At 44.3% G+C, this 20,088-nt stretch overlaps 1 protein-coding gene across 18 annotated transcripts in view; it reads left to right on the forward strand.

The window, feature by feature from the left end:
• Positions 1-891: 891 nt before the first annotated feature.
• The window catches only part of TGM3 (transglutaminase 3), a 131,686-nt gene continuing 112,489 nt past the window's right edge, over positions 892-20,088 (forward strand). For all 18 annotated transcript variants that reach the window (XR_013535073.1, XR_013535070.1, XR_013535072.1 and 15 more), the window contains exon 1: positions 892-1,060. The gene's annotated coding sequence lies outside the window, so the exon portion shown is untranslated. The remainder of the gene's footprint in view (positions 1,061-20,088) is intronic.

Here is a 20,088-nt window from a genome sequence, read left to right on the forward strand (position 1 = left end):
CCTAAAATGCAATAAACAGATAAAATTAAAAAAAAATTATCGGACTCCAGTTTTGGTGGAGATGTAAATTTGCTAGTGTCTTTGAAGAGCAATTTAGTCATATTCATGAAAATTAAAATTGCATTTGGCCTTTGACATAGAAATTTTATTTCTGGAAATTTATTCAACAGCGAAAGTTTCACGTGTGCATGTAAGTACAGGGATATCACCACACTACTCTAGAATTGCTTGTAGTAACAAAAGATTGAAAAAATATTAATGTCCTCAAGTAGGAAACTGATTAAAATTCAGTATGAGACATTCACTGTACCCAAAGCTAGGCGGCCTTGAAAAAGTCATAGTGTCGCTGAGCGACAGGGCTCGGCCCACCGTCGTGCAAACCCACCCCGCGGTGTAAGAGGCCAGGAGGGTGCGGTCACGGGGGGCCCAGGAACTGTACCAATGCCTGAAGCAGCCCCTACCCCGGCAATCCTGAGAGTGTGGGTCGCGCCCTGGTGTGTCTCTTTTGGCGTCTCCTACCCACAGCTTGGAGGAGGAGAGTGGCGATGGCGAGGAGCAACTGCACGCGACTCGGGACCTTGCCCTTCTCGGCAGCCCGCGTCACCATGGCAACCGCGGGCAGCGTAGCACTGACGCCGAGAAAATGAGGACCCGAGCTGCGTTACAGCCTTGGACTTCGAGCAGAGAGTCTCTGCGTCCTCTAGCCCCCGCTTCCCTTCCTGTCAGAGACCCTAAGCCCTCAGCTAAATCCGCAAGGGGCGTTCCCCACGCCCAGGAGACCGGAAGTGCGGGGGCCCAGATGGAGGCAGGACCCGCGTGGCCCCCTCTGCGCCCTCCCTGGGATCTGCGCCCCTTCTGGCCCTTCTCCCGCGTCCTTCACCATGGCAACTCGGGCGCTGGGAGCGCGGGCGGCGAGCCGGGTGGGTGGGGAGCCGCTGGGCTCTATCCGCCCGTCTACGAGAAGTGATGATGGCGACGGGAGGACGCAGGGCCCTGAGGGCTGAGAGAGGAGAGCTGAAAGTGCCCGGAGGCGGCTTCCGTTTCCTCTGAGGGGTTTCAGGTTGGTCGTGAGTGGGAGCTGCCGGGGGCTTAGCGGCCGTGCGCCTCTGCTCCGGGCAAGCTCTCCCAGTAGGGCCCGGGCGGCGGCAGGGGGCAGTAGAGGCCCGCGATGCGCAGAGGCTTCCTAGCACGGGGTTCCCGGGCTGGGGCGCCAGATCTGGAAAAGCCGAGGACCTTGGCCACACTCACAGCTGATTCCAGTATGGCCCTTGCGGAGGACTAGAGCGAACAGATGTCTACCCAGCCCCCGCCCCACGCGCGCCCAGCCTGGATCAGTTCGCCCTGCCCTTAGCCATGCAGCTAAGTGCGCGGGCTCTGGGCTCAGGCTGCCTTGAGCCCCGCTGGCTCCTTCTGAAAGTGGTGATAATGATAGCAGGTATCTTAGGGTTGCTTTGAGTATTGAAGGAGTTAATTGTTCTTAATACAATTTCTGGACTTAGTTTCTAGCACATGGGAAGTGCTCAATACACGTTACTTGCTCTGCGATGACTTGGGGCAAGTTAGTTGACATCTCTGCTTAACCCTTGCCTCATTAAAAAGTGGGGATAATAATAGAACCCACTTAATATTGTTATAATAATTACAAGAATTAATATGAGTAAAGTCCCTTGCCTTCAAGAACTTAGGACATTAAAAAAAAAAGAAAAATTGTAGGCCGGGCCGGTGCCTCACGCTTGAAATCCCAGTGCTTTGGGAAGCCGAGGCGGGTGGATCACGAGGTCAAGAGATTGAGAACATCCTGGCCAACATGGTGAAACCCCGGTCTCCACTCAAAATACAAAAAAAGTAGCTGGGCGTGGTGGCCCGCGCCTGTAATCCCAGCTACTTGGGAGGCTGAGGCAGGAGAATTGCTTGAACCCAGGAGGCGGAGGTTGCAGTGAGCCGAGGTCGTGCTACTGCACTCCAGCCTGGTGCCTGGTGATGGAGTGAGACTGTATCAAAAAAAAAAAAAAAAATTGTAAAGTCCCTAGAATGGTGCCAGGCACATAGTAAGCTGTCTCTGTTATTACCGTGGTCATATTATTGTTATCACTACGTTAAATAAAATTTATAAGAGGCTGTTGGTTTGGACTGAGCTCTTGTGCTATGACCAACAGATCAACCAAACATGGAGTCACTTATGCTGAAGTTCCATGCCACCAAGCTGAAACTAAGTTGCTTATTTGACATTCCTAGAAATCAGGAGAGAGAGAGACGGTTAATGTAGCCAAATCCCCAAATAAACCAGTTTTAGCTGGCGTGATGAGGAAGCCCTCTTCTCTTTAACCTTTACAAGAAAAATAACTTTGAAACAATCAATTGGCTTTCTGTTCTGTGTTTCTGCTTTCTTCAGCCCTTTTCTGTCTACAAAGCCAGCCTCCTCTGCTCAGCTCATCAGAGCACTCATTCTATTTTATAGAATGAAGCATTGCCTGGTTGTAGAATGCAAATACAAGCCAATTAAGATTTTAAACTAAATTTCTTGTCCTTTTTATTTTTTGACAACCATTATCATGTTTGCTTTGTGAGATTGGAAAGGATTGTACTTGTCCTGCTTCAAGGACTTTTAGCCTCTGACTGGATTGCAGAAACATTTGTGTGCATTTCTCCTTTCGTTTCCCAACATTTTTCAGCCTTTTACATGGTTCTATAGAAGAGGTAGGATCATGTCCTTAAAAGATCACTGGGCTGTGAGTCAAGTGGATTTTGGTCTTGGTTATGCTACTTGGGCAGGTCACTGTTTCCTCATCCATCTGCCTCTTTCAACAAAGCGTGATTGGTATTATCTATTATGCATGTCTGGCCTTTCCTGTAAGGTAATGTAGTTAGTAAACATAAATTAGCACCTGTCAGCAACTCTCCAGGGTAGTAAGAGAACGTGGCAGTTGCTTTGAGGAAGTTACAGCTGAGAAGCTATGGGATTCTGAGAACGGAGAGTAAGCGTCATAATTTATACTTTATTTCTTTGTTTTAATTTGAGATGGAGTCTTGCTTGGAGTGCAGTGGCACAATCTTGGCTCACTGCAACCTCCCAGGAGGTTCAGCCTCCTTGCTTGAACCTCCTGGGTTCAAGCTACTCAGCCTCCTGGGTAGCTGGGACTACACATGTGCACCACCATGGCTGGCTGATTTTTGTAGTTTTAGTAGAGAGGGGATTTCACTATGCTGGTCAGGCTGGTCTCGAACTCCTGACCTCATAATCCACCCATCTCAGCTTCCCAAAGTGCTGGGATTGCAGGCATGAGCCACTGTGCCCGGCCACTTTAATTTCTAATAAGTAGACATGCCAAGATGTATGGGGGTCAAATGAGAATGGTTCTACCACTCCACCCCACTACAAAGTCTGGGAAGATGAACTTTCCCCGCTAAGGCCTCCTTATTTCTCAGGTGGAAATAAGGTGTATGTTGGCACCTACATTCGTTGTTGTTTGCAGTCTGTTATGGATTTCCAGACTTGGGCTCCGGGACTGACTTCTTCCACCAGCAGGGGCAAGAACATTGTATTCACCATATTCTTCTCCTTTTTTTTTTTTTTTCCTGACACAATCTCACTCAGCTGCCCAGGCTGGAGTGCAGTGGTGCAATCTTGGCTCACTGCAACCTGCAATCTCTTACTCCCCCGCTCAAGCGTTTCTTGTGTTTCAGCCTGCCAAGTAGTTACAGGCATGCACCACCATGCCCAGCAAAGTTTTTGTATTTTTAGTAGAGATGGGGTTTTATCATGTTGGCCAGGCTGGACTTGAACTCTTAATCTCAAATCTGCCTGCCTTGGCTGCTTCCTGAAGGGCTGGGATTACAGGTGTGAGCCACCGTGCCTCGCCCTTTGTTCTTTTTTGTTGTTGTTGGTTGGTTGGTTTTTTGAGACGGGGTCTCTCCCTGTCTCCCAGGCTGGAGTGCAATGGCACAATCACAGCTCACTGCAGCCTCGTCCTCTAGGGCTCAAGTGATCCTCCCACCTCAACCTCCCTAGTTGCTGCGACCACAGCTGCACACAACCATGCCCAGCTAATTTTATTTTCATTTTTTGTGGGAACGGGTGGGGTGTCCCTATGTAGCCAGGCTGGTCTTGAACTCCTGGGCTCAAGGGGTCTTCCTTCCCTGGCCTCCCAAAGTGCTGGCATTACTGACATAAACCACCACACCTAGCTTTCCTTTTGTTTTTAGAAACCCTCCCTTCATTCACCAGAGGGTGAGGTCCCTATTTATCCTACTTAGGTTACTGTACTAGGTTAGAGTAAGCAATGTTTCCTAGAAGTTAGTTATGGGCATTGGCTTTGATAGTCAGAGGGGATTGAAGCCCTGCTCTGACTCTGAATCAATGTCTGAGCCTCAGTTTCTACATCTTCAAAACAAGGACAATAATACCCAGGGCTGTTGTGATGATAGTATGAGACATTGCACTTAAAGAATCCAGCAGTACCTGGTAGGACAAGTGCTCAAAAAAAAAAAAAAAAAAAAAAGAGTTGCTGCTCTTTTAAAAAAATATATATAAATAAAGACAGGGTCTTACTGTGTTGCCCAGGCTGGTCCCAAACTCCTGGCCTCAAGCCATCCTCCTGCCCCAGCCTCCCAAAGTGTTGGGATTACAGGCCTGTGCCACCACACCCAGCTGGCTGCTCTTTTTAGCATTGTCATCATGGTTATTATATTGTTAGTTTACAAAAGGCAGGGTAATTTTTTGTAGCGTTTTTCCTTCTCTTTATTGCCTGGCAGATCTCTTATTGCCAGCAAATGTTTGTTGAATGAATGAGTGAATCCACCCAGGAAGCTCTAGTAGCAGTGAATTTCACGTTGCCCTGACTAATAGCAGCTCTATGCCAGAAACCATATTCAGTCCCATTACCTTGTTGAATCCTCAAGTTTGATGACTTTGTCTAGCCTTCCAGTGTGGCTCCTGAAGCACTGGTGTCATTGATTCACAGTCCAGAAGCTGGGAGTAATGTCTGCTGCAGATTTCTGTATTGTTTCCGTAATGGAGCTGACAGCAGCATAATATCCGTAGCCTGTGCTAAGATAGGAGTTGGGTGTCATGCTGACGTCAGGCAGTGTGTTCTCAATTCCCCACAGATGAGCTGGCTTCCTTGATGCAGTTTCTTCATCTCATAAGTGCACTGCTTGACATTACACTTCTGAAACAGCAGGGCTCAATCAGAATTTAGCACTGCAACTCTGTCAGGGCGATAATGTCACAGGGCATCAGGTTCCTTCTTCTGTCTCTCTGTGTCTACTCTTCAGAGAAGTGTAGCAGCTGTAGGGGAAGGACAGACCAGGGCAAGTCTTTTTGCTTCTTCTGATCCATTCACTGTGAGTTTTGGATTAGAGAAGCCTTTAGAAACCTCTGATTTAGTACTTTGTAAATACTGTTCTGTGGGGGTTTTAGAATTCATAGGACTCCCTCATCCTGCCAGGAGCTGCTTCTGGGGAGAACTACCTGAACAGGTAGAGCTTTGGGCATCCTACCTCTGGTTCAAACAAAGTGAGCCCTGCGACATCTCTGGAACACTGAGGAGCAAATTTCTTTTTATTCCTCAGTAGAGACTCTGAAAGCAAGTCAACACCATCATCAGACTTCAAGCAAGCTAATTATGCATTTGCAGTATTTTTTCATTTATTCATTCATTCAGCACATTTTCAGACACTCTGCTAGGGTGCTGGGGATAGAGCAATAAACAAAATAAAGATCCTGCTATCAAAGAGATTACATTCTAGTAGGAGACAGACAGTAAAATATGTGCCATGCAGAGCCTCTCAGGATGTCACACGAACAGAGGGCTGAAGGAAGTGAGGACTGATAAATGGTGGAAGAACGTTCTAAGCAGAGGAAATAGCTGTACAGAGTCTCTGAGGTAGGATGCCAGAGCAGCTGGAGAGGAGGGAATGATAGAACCAGTGAAGGTAGATGAGAGGTTGGGGTCTAGACTACTAGGACCTTGGAGCCATGGAAAGGATTCTAGATTTTACTTTGGAGATAGGAGGACATTGGAGAGGTGAAAGCAGAGAAATGACAGAACTTGATTAATAGGGTCATTGCAGCTACTGGGTAGAGAATAGAACTTAGGGAGTGAGAGTGGAAGCAAAGACCAAGGAGGCTTTTAGAAGGGTCCAGGTGTGAGGTGAGAGTAGCCTGGACTGGCATGGTAAAGAAAGGTGAGAAACACTTGGACTTGGGATGCATTTTGAAGGTAGACCTTATACATTCTGCTGAAGAGTTCCATGTTGGGTGGGAGAGAGAGAGGGATCAACAATGACTCCAAGGCTTGGGCCAGTGCACCTGGATGAAAGGCACTGTTTGCTGAGACAGTAACCCCAGGCATTTGTCACCACTACAGTTTGCCAACTCAACTGCTTTTCATGATGGAGGAGGAACCACTCTATGGTGGTGTCAGAAGGTCTGAGATCAGCAGGGTGTTTTAGCAGAGGTTTTCTCATAACAGTCACTTGCCCACGGTCACACAAGCTGGATCTAGAACTAGAGCAAATGATCCCTGGTGCTAAGGAGGCACAGTGCCTGTTAGCATCCACAAAAATCTCATTTCTGTTTGGCTGCACTTCAGGTTCAGGCAGCTGTGACCAGAAGCACGGGGCTGCGGGTGGTGCATTTTGATGTCTTGGTGGTTCCGTGCTGTGAGAAGGGTTTGTGTCATGCAAATTAGCAGACTTTTCTCCCAGGAGCACCTTCAAAGGAGAATTGGACAAACTGGAGTCTACACAGAAGAGGCTGTTGGGAATGGCCCTGGGCACTGCATGCTGAGCAGGGACAGCTGATGGAGTGGGGAGAAGCCTCTGGTGGAGCTTGAGTGTGACCTCTGATGACTGAAGGGCCCTGAGAGGGAGCACCCTTCCTGCTACTGTGTGTTTGCTGGTTCCAATGATATATACTTTGTGGTTTCTGTATAAGGGATTATCCTGCAGATCTTGATGGTGTTGACTGTTTCCCCTTGAAGGCGTGTGACCTGGAGATGAGGTCAGCATACCCCACCACCACCATTCCCCAAAACCTGAAACAGCCTAGGGGGGTCAGAAGTTTTAAAACTGGGCCTTTTGGGTCTTGACCTACTAGGAGATGAGATAGTTCCTGTGTGGGCATGAACGAAGGAGAGCACCTTGCTGGAGCCGGAGGAGTCAAAGCAGGGGAGCCTAGAGGAGGCGCCTGGGAAGCTTGTGGCGGCTACAGAGGCTACTTGTGTATTGGCTTAGGGCCAGAGGCCTGTCCTATGGAGACTTGTCTGTTCTGTCATTTAGGAATATGTACAGCTGCAAGAAACAGAAAACCACCTAAAGTGCCTTCAGAAGAGGAGGGATTTATTTTTCTCACATGACAAGAGATGTGAATTGGTCTTGGTTCAGTTGCTAAACGTTGCCAGCAAGAATTCAGGCCTCGCATCTCCTCTCCCTTGGCAGGCTGGCTTTTGTCGTCATGGCCACTAATTGCCTGCCTCCACTCCGGGCATTAAGCCTTCGTTCAGGACAGGAAGAAATGGGAGAGGGAGGAAGGGGCAGTGCAGCTGGGTCTTTGTCTTTTTTTTTTTTAACAATTTTCTTCTCTTTTAAGACTTTATTTACTTAATTAGTTTTAGATTTTTTTTCTTAGATTCACAACAAAATTGAGTGGAAGGGACAGAGATTTCTCATAAACCTCCTACTGCCCCACACCCATCGCCTCTTCGTTATCAAATCCCTGACTCGAGTGGTGCATTTGTTACAACTGATGGGCTTGTATTAACACATCACAGTCACCCCACGTTCACGGGTTACAGTAGGGCTCACTCTTGATGTTGTATGTTCTGTGGGTTTGGATAAACCTGTGATGACATGCATTCACCATTATAGTCTCAAACAGAGTAGTTTCACGGCCCTAAAAATCCTCTTCAATGCTTCACCTATTCATCCCTCCCTTCCCCTGCCCCAGTGAAAAGACTGATCCTTTCACCATCTCCATAGTTTTGCCTTTTCCAAGATGTCATATAATGGGAATCATATCGTAGGCAGCCTTTTCTGATTTTTTTCCTTCATTTAGTAATATGCATATTGTAATATACAATACATGTCAAGCCATGTATTTCTGTGGCTTGATAACCCATTTCTTTTGAGCACTGAATAATATTCCACTATCTAGATGTACCGTAGTTTATTCAGTTATCTACTGAAGGACATCTTAGTTGCTTCCATGTTTTGACAATTATGAATAGAGCTGATGTAAACATCTGTGTGCAGGTTTTTATTTAGACATAAGTTTTGAGTTCTTTCAGGTCAATACCAGGGAGTGAGATTGTAAGAGTATGTTTAGTTTTGTTAGAAACTGCCAAACTGTCTTCCAAAATCACTACCACTCTGCATTCCCACCAGCAATGAATGGGAGTGTCTGCTGCTCCAAGTCCTTACCTGTGTTTGGTGTCATCAATGTTCCAGATTTTACTCATTCTAATAGGTGGACTGTGTGTGTCTTTTTTTAAATGAGGAAAGCCAAAACTTTCCCAGAATCCCATCCTAATCCCCACCCCAGCAGCCTTCCACTTGGCCAGAAATACGTCACTATGACCATCCCTAGCTGAAAGAGAGACAGGAAAATGAGTATTTAGTTTTGTAACCTCTCTGGGAGAGGCAGGCAAGGGAGAAAGGGGTAGGACAACACTGTCCAATGGAAATATGAGAGCCACATATATAATTTTCAATGTTCTAGGAGCCACAGTTTTTAAAAGGTAAAAAAAGAAACCTAGGTGAATCAATATTTAAACATTTATTTTATTTAACCCAATATATCCAAAATCATTTCAGCATGTAATCAATATAAAAATTATTAAGAGATATTTTACACTCTTCTTTAAAATAAAGTTTTCAGCCAGGCACGGTGGCTCATGCCTGTAATTTCAGCACTTTAGGAGGTCGAGGGAGGCAGATCACCTGAGAAGTCAGAAGTTCGAGACCAGCCTGACCAACATGGTGACCCTGTCTCTACTAAAAATACAAAAATTAGCCAAGCGTGGTGGCACACACACTTGTACAGGCACATATACAGCATGGTGACTCCAAGTACTCAGCTACTCGGGAGGCTGAGGCAGGAGAATAGCTTAAACCTGGAAGTGGAGGTTGCAGTGAGCTGAGATTGCACCATTGCAGTCCCAGCTACTTGGGAGGCTGAGGCAGGAGACTCAGTTGAATCCAGGAGGTAAAGATTGCAGTGAGCTGAGATTGCACCACTGCATTCCAGGCTGGGTGACAGAGCGAGACTCTGTCTCATAAAAAAAAAAAAAAGAATAAAGTTTTCAAAATCTGAGACATATGTTGTACATACAGCACATCTCAGTTTGGACCAGCTACATTTCCAGTGCTCAGAAGCCCCATGTGACTGATGACTGCCATATTAGCCAGCACAGGGGTAGGCGGCACGTTGGGTGAGCAAGCTGATAATGTCTTGCCACAGCCCTTTTGTTGCTGCTAGTATTCTCTCTAATTATTTCCTTTTCATTCTCCCAACTGATTTTAGAAAATGCCATCCTGTCTTAGCCTGCTGAAGAGAAAGAAGAAAGGGGATTGTGGGTTGTATTCCTGCTAAAGTAATAATTAGAGAGACAGGAGCGTCCTGGGGTCAGTCAAGGTGAGAGCAGTGGAATTCAAACTTTCAGAGCCCCAGCAGACTCCTGAAGGATGGATGGGAGGAAAGGGACAGCGAGAGGTAGGCCAATTGCTGTCATGAGGAAGAGTAAAATTCTTAAGTCAAAATCAAAATAGAGGCCGAGTGTGGTGGCTCATGCCTGTAATCTGAGCACTTTGGGAGACCCAGGTGGAAAGATCACTTGAGCCCAGGAGTTTGAATCCAGCCTGGGCAACAAAGTGACATCCCCATCTCTATAAAAAAGTAAAAATTAGCTGGGCATCATAGCACACACTTGTAGTCCCAGCTACTTAGTAGGCTGAAGCTAGAGGATTGCTTGAGCCTAGGAGGTTGAGGTTGCAGTGAGCCATGATCGAGCCACCGCACTCTAGCCTGAAAAGGAAAAACAACAACAAAAAGAAAACTGTGTTGTTTTCTGATTACAGATGTGAAATTTTTATTTAAAAATGAGGAAAACAAAAGCACTGAATAGATATCTCTCTAATGTTAGTGATAGTCCCTGTTAATAGTATATTAAAGTATATTTTATTTTATTTTATTAATTTTGTCTATACTTGTATATATATATATATATATATATATATATATATATATATATATACAAGTATATGTAACATAACCTGTTTATTTTCTTTACTTTAAAATATATTATGAACCTTTCCCCATGTCATTAAGTACTTTTTTTTTTCGAGTGGCACAATTATGGCTCACTGTAGTCTTGACCTCCCAGGCTCAAGTGATCCTCCCACCTCAACCTCCCAAATAGCTAGGATTATAGGCATGTGCCACCATACACAGATAATTTTTGTATTTCTTGTAGAGATGGGGTTTCTCCATGTTGCCCAGGCTGGTCTTTCACTCCTGGGCTCAAACAATCCTGCCTTGACCTCCCAAAATGTTGGGATTACAGGCGTGAGCCACTGTGCTCTGCCTCTAAGTATTCTTTTAAAATTGGATTTGTAATTATTGTGATTGGATGGTATTTCATCCTATGGGTATGCTGCAGTCTAATTCAACCAGTCGTCTTTTGTTGGACATTTAGGTTTAATTAAGTTTTGTTGGTGATAGGTAATGATTACATCTGTATTCCATCTTAGTGTGCATTTCTGATTTGCTGGTTGAGAGGGCATAAATATTTTATATACATTTTCATCTTTTTTTTTTTTGAGACAAAGTCTCGCTCTGTTGCCCAGGCTGGAATACAGTGGCGTGATCTTGGCTCACTGCAACCTCCACCTCCCAGGGTCAAGCAACTCTCCTCTCTCAGCCTCTCGAGCAGCTAAGACTACAGTCGCACACCACCACACCCAGCTAATTTTTGTATTTTTAGTAGAGAGGGGTTTCACCCTGTTGGCCAGGCTGGTCTTGAACTCCTGACCTCAGGTAATCCACCCATCTCAGCCTCCCAAAGTGCTGGGATTACAGGCGTGAGCCACCACGCCCAGCCCATATTGTTGTCTTCTTGAGACTGTAGTAATGAGCTTCCTAACAACATTGTAGGAAACATTTTTCTCATTTTATAAGAAAAAACTTTCTATCAACCAAAGAAAGAATGGGACGCAGCAAGCTTTCTGTCAGGAGGCCTGTTGGAGTATGGGCTAAAGCCATAGTCTCAATTCTTTTTTCCTCACTGGTACTGAGCATCAGTTACAATGGCTTATAAAGGGGAAAGCTGCCTTTTCTTGCCCTTAGTTGGACATTACAGAGGTAGATTGTTTGGTGGAGGCAATAACTTAATAAATAAATACCTGCATTGGGGTCAGCATTGGGCTAATGACCTTTAAGGCTTCCTCCAACCTTGAGGACCTGTGTATGATACTTATATATATGAAGTTTTTGTGCTGATTCTAAAATGTAGCCTGTACTCTGCTTGTCTGTGCTCTCAGCAGGTAGGGATATGGTGAGGTCCTCAAGGGATTTTCTCAAGATATGAATCTCTTTTTTTTTTCTCCCAAAGGATGAAAAGTGTGCCCTAAAATCAACATCATGTTGTTCAGCTCTTCTCTGTCATTGCTGATCTTCCATCTAGTTATTTATTGGCTGCTGTATTAGTCCATTCTCACACTGCTATAAAGAACTACCTGAAACTAGGCAATTTATGAAGAAGAGAGGTTTAGTTGACTCACAGTTCCCCAGGCTTGGCAAGAAGCAAGGGGGAGCTTGGGAGGCCTCAAAAAACTTATAATTTGCGAAGGAGAAGCAGGCACAATCCTCACATGGTGGAGCAGGAGACATGGAGCAAGAGAACAAAGGGGGAAGTGCCACACACTTCTAAACAATCAGATCTCATGAGAACTCACTATCATGAAAACAGCAAGGGGGAAATCGCCCCATGATTCGATCACCTCCCACTAGGCCCGTCCTCAATTAAACATGAGATTTGGGTGGGGACACAAATCCAAACCATATCAGTTGCTGAGAGGGGGATGTTGGAGTCCCCAGCTGTAATTGTGGGTTTATCTATTTCTCCTTTCAACTCATCATTTTTTGCTTTCATTTTTGCTGTTGTTTGGTGCATACACATTTAGAATTGTTATGTCTTCCTCTTAAATTGTTCTTTTATCATTATGTAATGTTCTTCTTTGTCTCTAGTAAATTTTTTTGCTCTGAATCTACCTTATCATTTCATATAAATGTAGTTACTCCTGATTTTTAAAAATTATATTATATTCTTTTACTTTCATCCTACCTATGTTATTGAATTTCAAATGAGTCTCATATAAGCAGCCTATATTTGGATCTTTTTCAAATTCTCTCTGTCTTTTAATTGTTGTATCTAGACAAGTTACACTTAAGATAAGTACTAATATGTTAGCTCTTAGGTATGTAGTTTTATTATTTGTTTTCTGTTTTTTTCCCCTCTAGTTCTTATTCCTCTGTTTTTCTTGTCTTTCTTTGGGTTTCTTGAGCACCTTTTAGAAATTCATCTTGATTTATTTGCAAGGCTTTCAAGTGTATCTCTTGGTATCCTTTTAGAGGTTGCTGTCAGTATCACACTATACATCTGTGACTTAACCATTCTGAGTGAAGTGTGGAAATCTTACTTTCATTTAGGTTTATTTTCCTTCCATGATTCTAAATATAATTGGCATGATATCAGATAGGGTTTTATTTTTTGTTATAATCATTGAATATGATTTGTAAAACTCATGATGAGAATTGTCTAGTGTATGTACACATATTTCTGATTGTTTCCACTGCTCTTTCTTCCTTCTTGATGCTCCAAGATTCCTTTTCTTATATGATTTCCTTTTTATTTGAAGAACTTTCTTTAGCCAGTCTTTAAGGGTATATCTGCAAGTGTCAAATTCTTTTAGCTTTCCTTTGTCTGAGAATGGTTTTATTTTCCCTTTCATGAAGGATAATTTTGCCAGATATTGAATTCATGATTGACAGTTCTTTACTTTCAGCACTTGAACAATGTTGTGCCATTTCCAACCGGCCTCCGTGGTTTCAGATGAGAAATCTGCCGTCATTCAGACTGGGTTCCCCTGTAAGTGGGCACAGTTCCTCCCTGGCTGCTTTTAACATGTTTTGTTTGTCTCTAGTTTTCAGAAATTTAATTATCATGGGTTGTGGTATGGATTTCTTTGGGTTTCTCTTTGGGGTTTTCTCAGTTTTTGAGTCTGTAGATTTGTGTTTGCCAAATTTGGAAAGTTTTCAGCCATTATTTATTCAAATACTATTTTAGACCCTTTATTCTCCTCTCCTTCTGGGACTTCAGTGATACAAATATTGGCTTTTTTGTTATAGTCTCACAAGCCTTGGAAGCTTCGTTCATTCTGTTTTCAGTCTATTTTCTGTATTTTCACATTGGTTAAATTATTTTGTCTGTCCTGAAGTTCACTGATTCTATTCTGTCATCTCCTCTCTAATATTGAGATTATCTGGTGAGATTTTTATTTCTATTATTGTAACTTTAGTTCTGTACTTTTCATTGGTGTTTTTTAATAACTTCTATTTATTGCTGAGATTTTCTGTTTTTTTAAATTTCTTTTAAGAGAATTGGTAATTGATTTTTAAAACATTTTTATGACAACTGCTTTAAAATCCTCTCAGATAATTCTGACATCTAATTCATCTTGGTTGGGATCAGTTGATTGGTTGTTCTTTCTCACCCAAGTTGTGATTTTTCTGGTTCTTGGTATAACAGATGATTTTTAAAATTGTATCTCAGACACTTTGTCTGTTATGTTAGGATATTCAGGGTCCTATTTAAATATTTTATTTTAGTAGGCATTCACTGTGTTTACATTTAGCACACAGGTCCTGGCCCACTTTCATGGACTGTGGTTTCCATGACAGTTTCATTTTTGGAAGCTTACAATGTTATTTGGGTCTGTTTGGTGTATCTGGCACTGCTGGGGCTCTCACAGGTCTCTGCTGGTGCTGCCTAAGGTGGCAGAAGGTATTTCCCCAGACCAGGGCACTAGATACCTCTCCGTTGATGAGTGGAGTCTCAGGTCTGTGGAGACAAACAGGCTTCTTAGGCCATGCGCTTTTGGCAGAATCTCTTTTATTGGTGCCATGTGGCTAATCCTATGTCTCTGGGTTGGGGGAATGGAGTTTCAGGCCTATGGGGATAGAGAGGCTTCCTGGGCTGGGCTGCTTGTTGTGGCTGAGTCCCTCCCACTAGTGCCACCCCACTGCCCTAGTATCTCCTGTTGAGGTATGGAAGTCTCAGGCCCAGCAGGAAAGAAGAGCGCTTCCCTTGGCTGTCTTTTTTTTTTTTGAAGCATGTCTCCCCCTCTGTACCTTGAGTACTGCCAGGCTCACCTGGTGTTGTTGGCGAGGCTCTTGTTAGATCTGAGGGAGGAATGAGCCCACTGAGCTGCTTTCTGTTGCTAGGCTGGGGATCAGTAATGCTGGGCCCACGCTGCCTTCTGTTTGGTGGGAGGACAAAAAGCAAGAATTCTTCAGTTACTTTTGTAAGGCTGCCCTGGCCTCCTCCCCTTCCCTGCTTCTCTGGCCCCTTGTGCTGTAATTGCTTGTTGAGTGACCCTCACGGTTGACTTGATGTGGCGCCTGGCACTTTGTCTGTCCCTGAAGTACTCTAAAATTGTACCCTGCTATAATGACCTGAGGGAGCCACGGCCTACTTGTCTTTTCAGAACACACATCTTGTGTTGTGTTGTGTAGTGTTGTGTTCAGTGAAAAGCCTGTATATGATGGCTAGGCAGGTCCCACTTAAAAGAGTAACAAGAAAGCAGAAAAGCAAGGAAAAAAAAAAGAACTGAAAGCTCTTCTTCTTGTCCCATAGGTTCAGAAAAGCACAAAAGTTCTGCATAGCTCTCTACTGGGATTTCCTTTTCCTCCCTAGCATGAATATTCTTTTTTTTTCTCTTTTACATTAGATATTAGAAACAAATCACATCTTACCTAGTGTGAAGATTCCTAAGAGCCAGGACGCTTAACAAACTCTGGGTTCTTATGAGAGCAAATGCGGGGATAGCAGACACGTTCACAATTCCCAGGCATCCTTTTTTATTTTTAATATATTTTTATCTCAAATGAAAAGTCTTGTTGTTTATTATCAACACGGAGCTTCCTTCCTTTAACATACTTACCTCCAAGGGTAGGCTTTAGGTCTTGATCTTGTTAAGGAAAGGGCTGTGGCATATGCTCTGCCTGCATGACCTTCCTCATCTGCCTGAGAGGTCATCTTTCAGGTCTAGCCAGCATTTTCCTGCTCCTTTGAAGCCTTCACTAACTAACTAACTAACTGCTCCTGCCCAGCGTCCTCACCCTCCTTTGAAGTCCTAACTGCAATGTCTGAGCCATGTAATTTTATACTGTTTTGCTCTCTTTCCTGCAAGAGCATTTGAACTTTCACCTCCCCTCCTTTTTTTGAGACAAGGTCTTGCTCTGCCACCCACACTAGTGTACAGTGGCACAATCATGACTCACTGCAGGCTTGACCTCCTAGGCTCAGGCGACCCTTCTGCCTCAACCTCCTGTGTAGCTGGGACTACAGGCATATGCCACCACTGTCCAGATAATTTTTTTTTTTTTTTGAGACGAAGTTTCTCTCTGGTTGCCCAGGCTGAAGTGCAATGGTGTGATCTCGGTTCACCGCAATCTCCGCCTCCTGGGTTCAAGCAGTTCTCCTGCCTCAGCCTCCTGAGTAGCTGGGGTAACTGGCAGGCACCACCACGCCTCGCTAATTTTATATTTTTAGTAAAGATGAGGTTTCTCCATATTGGTCAGGCTGGCTTTGAACTCCCAAACTCAGGTGATCCACCCACCTTGGCCTCCCAAAGTGCTGGGATTACAGGCATGAGCTGCCACGCTGGCTTTTATTTTTCATAGATACGAGGATCTCACTTTGTTGCCCGGGCTGGACTCTAATTCCTAGGCTCAAGCAATCTTCCCGAAGTGCTGGGATTACAGGCATGAGCTACCACACACCCAGCCGCATTTATCCCTTGCTTAGTGGTTTAGTTAATTCCATTTAGAATAAAACCCAAAATCTTTTCATGCTTTGCAAGGGCCTTAATGATCCTTCTACCCTCCAGACTCCCTGCTGCTCCCGTCCTCCCTTCCTCTGCCTCAGCCACACTGCCCATGCTAGTCCTTAAGATGCCAAACACACTATTGAACCCCTACTGCCTAGAACACTCAATGAATGTCTATTGAGTTCATTAATTAATGGATCTAAATAAAATTTATTATCTTGCCATAAAAAATGAAGTCTGTGGACTGGGTGTTGTGGCCACACCTGTAATCCCAGCACTTTGGGTGGCTGAGGCAGATGGATCACCTGAGGTCAGGAGTTTGAGACCAGCCTGGCCAATGTAGTGAAACCCTGTCTCTACTTAAAATACAAAAATCAACTGGGTGTGGTAGCACGTGCCTGTAATCCCAGCTACTTAGAAGGCTGAGACAGGAAAATCGTTTGAACTTGGGAGGCAGAGGCTGCAGTGAGCCAAGATGGTGCCACTGCACTCCAGCCTGGGTAACAAAGCGAGGCTCTGTCTCAAAAATGAATAATAAAGAGCCCTATATATTCCACATTTGAGAGGCAAAGCATAATTTATACTTTTTACAGAGTATTTCTTTCCAGTCCTTTTATTATTTATGGTATTTTGGTTGGTTTTTTTTAATATGGCCTGTTCACAATGTATTTTTAGGCAGAATTTGATCTTTTTATGTGTGTATGCCTTGTTTTTCCTATTAACGTTTATTCATTTATACTGGCTCATTATTCAAAAAGAATTCGAGGCCCTGTTTTCAGAGGCATTTGAACCAGAGTGACTCCATCTTGAATAGGGGGGTAAAATAAGGTTGAGATGTATTAAGCTGCATTCCCAGAGGTCAGGCATTCTAAGTCACGGAATGAGATAGGAAGTCGGCACAAGATACAGGTGACAAAGACTTTGCTGATAAAACAGATTGCAGTAAAGAAGCCTGCCAAAACCCACCAAAACCAAGATGCCCACAAAAGTGACCTCTGATCATATTCACTTCTCATTATATGCTAATTATAAAGCATTAGCATGCTAAAAGACACTCCCACCAGCACCATGACAGTTTACAAATGCCACGGCAACATCAGGAAGTTATCCTCTATGGTCTAAAATGGGGAGGAACCCTCAGTTCTGGGAATTGCCTACCCGTTTCCTGGAGAACTCATGAATAATCCACCCCTTGTTTAGCATATAATCAATTAATAACTATAATCAGTGTAGCAGCCCACGCCGCTGCTCTGCCTACAGAGTAGCCATTCTTTATTCCTTTACTTTCTTAATAAACAGTGTTATGCCCAGGGGAGTTAGATGGAACAGCGCCACGCTCTGAGTTTCAAATTATGAGTCCTTTATTTTTAGCCAGCGACCGAAAAACAGCTAATGCTCAAAATTCTCTTGGCCCCGAGGAAGGGGCTTATCTTTTATAGCTTGATTTAGGTAGGGGAGCCTAGTTGGAGCAGAGTTTACAGAAGCAGAACAAGCAAGTTAGATAAGGGGGCTGGTAACTTAGGAGGCAGGAGGTTCTCATGATTGCTGGTTGGGGGGGGTGGTGGTTATTCGATACTTGTCATATAATCAGTCAAGGGGGAGCATTCACAACAGCAAGCGGGCTTGCCAAGCAGGCTATGGTTACAAAGGTTATATGTTTCTATAATTCTAAGTACAGCACGACCCAGCACAGTAGCAAGACTCAGGTATGCACTTAAGGGAAGAGTGGCAGGAGGGGTGAGGCGGAGGTCAAGATGGAGTCTGTCTGGCTCTCAGTGAAATGGATCCTGTCTGGCTAACACAGGGCAGGTTAGCATACTTGCCTTTACTTTATGGACTCGCACCAAATTCTTTCTTGCACGAGTTCTAAGAACCCTCTCTTGGGGTCTAGATCAGGACCCCTTTCTGTAGCACTATGAGATACAGAAGTACATACAGCATTTCTTTCTATTGCCTGCAGCATGCAGTCCTGTGCCTTGCTCCTACTAAGTGTGTATGGAGTGAACAGGGAATCGAGTCTGGGAACCTTGTTTTCCAGTCGAGGGCAGGTAGATGTGTGATTTTGTCTGACTTTTGGAAGCAGACAGGACCTCCCACTGTTACCATGGCATGGTACCTTTGGAACTGAGTTCTATCTCTGATCATTTATTTGTTCCCATCTGCCTTTGTCTCTCTTTTTTGGAGGGGAACCTCTCTGAAGGCCTGGTCTACAGTGGCCTTTCTCTAGACTGGAACAGACTTATTCCATCCTGCAGGTGTGCATTACTCAAAGTACTGTTTGCACGCAGAATGCTAAGTCCCAGCCCAGCAACTGAAATATATCTGTTCCTCCTTCTCTCCCATCCCCTAGAGGCATGGCCCAAACTGCTGTAATCCTTCACCCTCCCAAGCTCTAGTACTCTGGCTTGGAGGTTGCAAAAAGGATGGCATGCATAGATTTCTTAGAAGCCAGGGCCCTAAAATCGTGCTTGTGGTGACTGGTGTAGGTGATTACACCACATTTCCTTCTGCAACAGGGTCGTTATACAAGCCGTTCCCTTCACTGATGCATTTCACACTCTCACATACATACTCATACCTACTTCTCCATCAGATCTCAGCTCTGATGTGGCATCTTCAAGGAAACCTTCCCCAAACCCTGGATTTCATCATGTGACATATTAAACTGTCTCATAGCAAAGCACCTTCTTCCTTGCACTCATCACAGGTTATAAGTATGCATTGTTGTATGTCTTGTTCTCCCATTAGACTGTAAGCTTAATGACAGAAGGGACCGTATCTATTTCTTTTTTTTTTGAAATGGAGTCTCACAGTCATCCAGGCTGGAGTGCGTGATCTCAGCTCACTGCAACCTCCACCTCCTGGTTCAAGAGATTCTCCTGCCTCAGCCTCCCGAGTAGCTGGGATTACAGGTACCTGCCACCACGCCTGGATGATTTTTGCATTTTTAGTAGAAATGGGGTTTCACCATGTTGGCCAGGCTGGTCTCGAACTCCTGACTTCAGGTGATCCACCCGCCACAGCCTCCCAAAATGCTGGGATTACAGGCATGAGCCACCATGCCCGGCCATATCTACTTTTGTTCATGGTGTCTCCAGTGCTTATCCCAGTGCCTAGAGCATGACAGAACTCAATTAATATTTTTTGAATGAATGAATGAGGAACGAACGTTTGGATTGAGGCAGTGAAGAGTACTGGTTAAGAGGGTGAGCTTTGGAGCCAGACATTCGGAGTGCAATCCCAGCCACATGACCTTGGGTAGTATCATCACCTCTCTGTACTACTGTTTCCCAGCCTGTAACAGAAATAATCATACCACCTGTCATTGGGTTATTGTGAAGTTCAAGTGAGGAACTCTGTGTAAAGAGCTTCAATCACCTGTAATCCCAGCACTTTGGGAGGCCGAGGCGGGTGGATCACGAGGTCAAGAGATCGAGACCATCCTGGTCAACATGGTGAAACCCCATCTCTACTAAAAAATCAAAAAATTAGCTGGGCATGGTGGCGCGTGCCTGTAATTCCAGCTACTCAGGAGGCTGAGGCAGGAGAATTGCCTGAACCCAGGAGGCGGAGGTTGCCGTGAGCCGAGATCACGCCATTGCACTCCAGCCTGGGTAATAAGAGCGAAACTCCGTCTCAAAAAAAAAAAAAAGAGCTTCAATCAAAGCCATAGTAAGTCCTCAACATAGATTATTATCATTATTATTTTCTACTCTTTTGGCCAATAGAAACATTACTGTGGTGAATATTATTTTACATATTTTGATCCACTGTTTATGAGTATTCAGTAGATGAGATTCCTGCAAGTTGAATTGTTGCATCAGAAAGTTAATTTATTTGGAATTAATTTTTGTGTCTAGAGTGAGGGAGAGTTCATCTTTAGCCCTAATTACAGAAAAAATATATTTTAAAAACTAGAGTGAGAGAGAGATTTAATTTTTCACTTTTCCCAATGGAGAGTTGTAGGAGGTCAAGACCTCT

The sequence above is a fragment of the Callithrix jacchus genome, chromosome 5 (genome assembly GCF_049354715.1).
Source record: "Callithrix jacchus isolate 240 chromosome 5, calJac240_pri, whole genome shotgun sequence".
Classification (NCBI taxonomy): domain Eukaryota; kingdom Metazoa; phylum Chordata; class Mammalia; order Primates; family Cebidae; genus Callithrix; species Callithrix jacchus.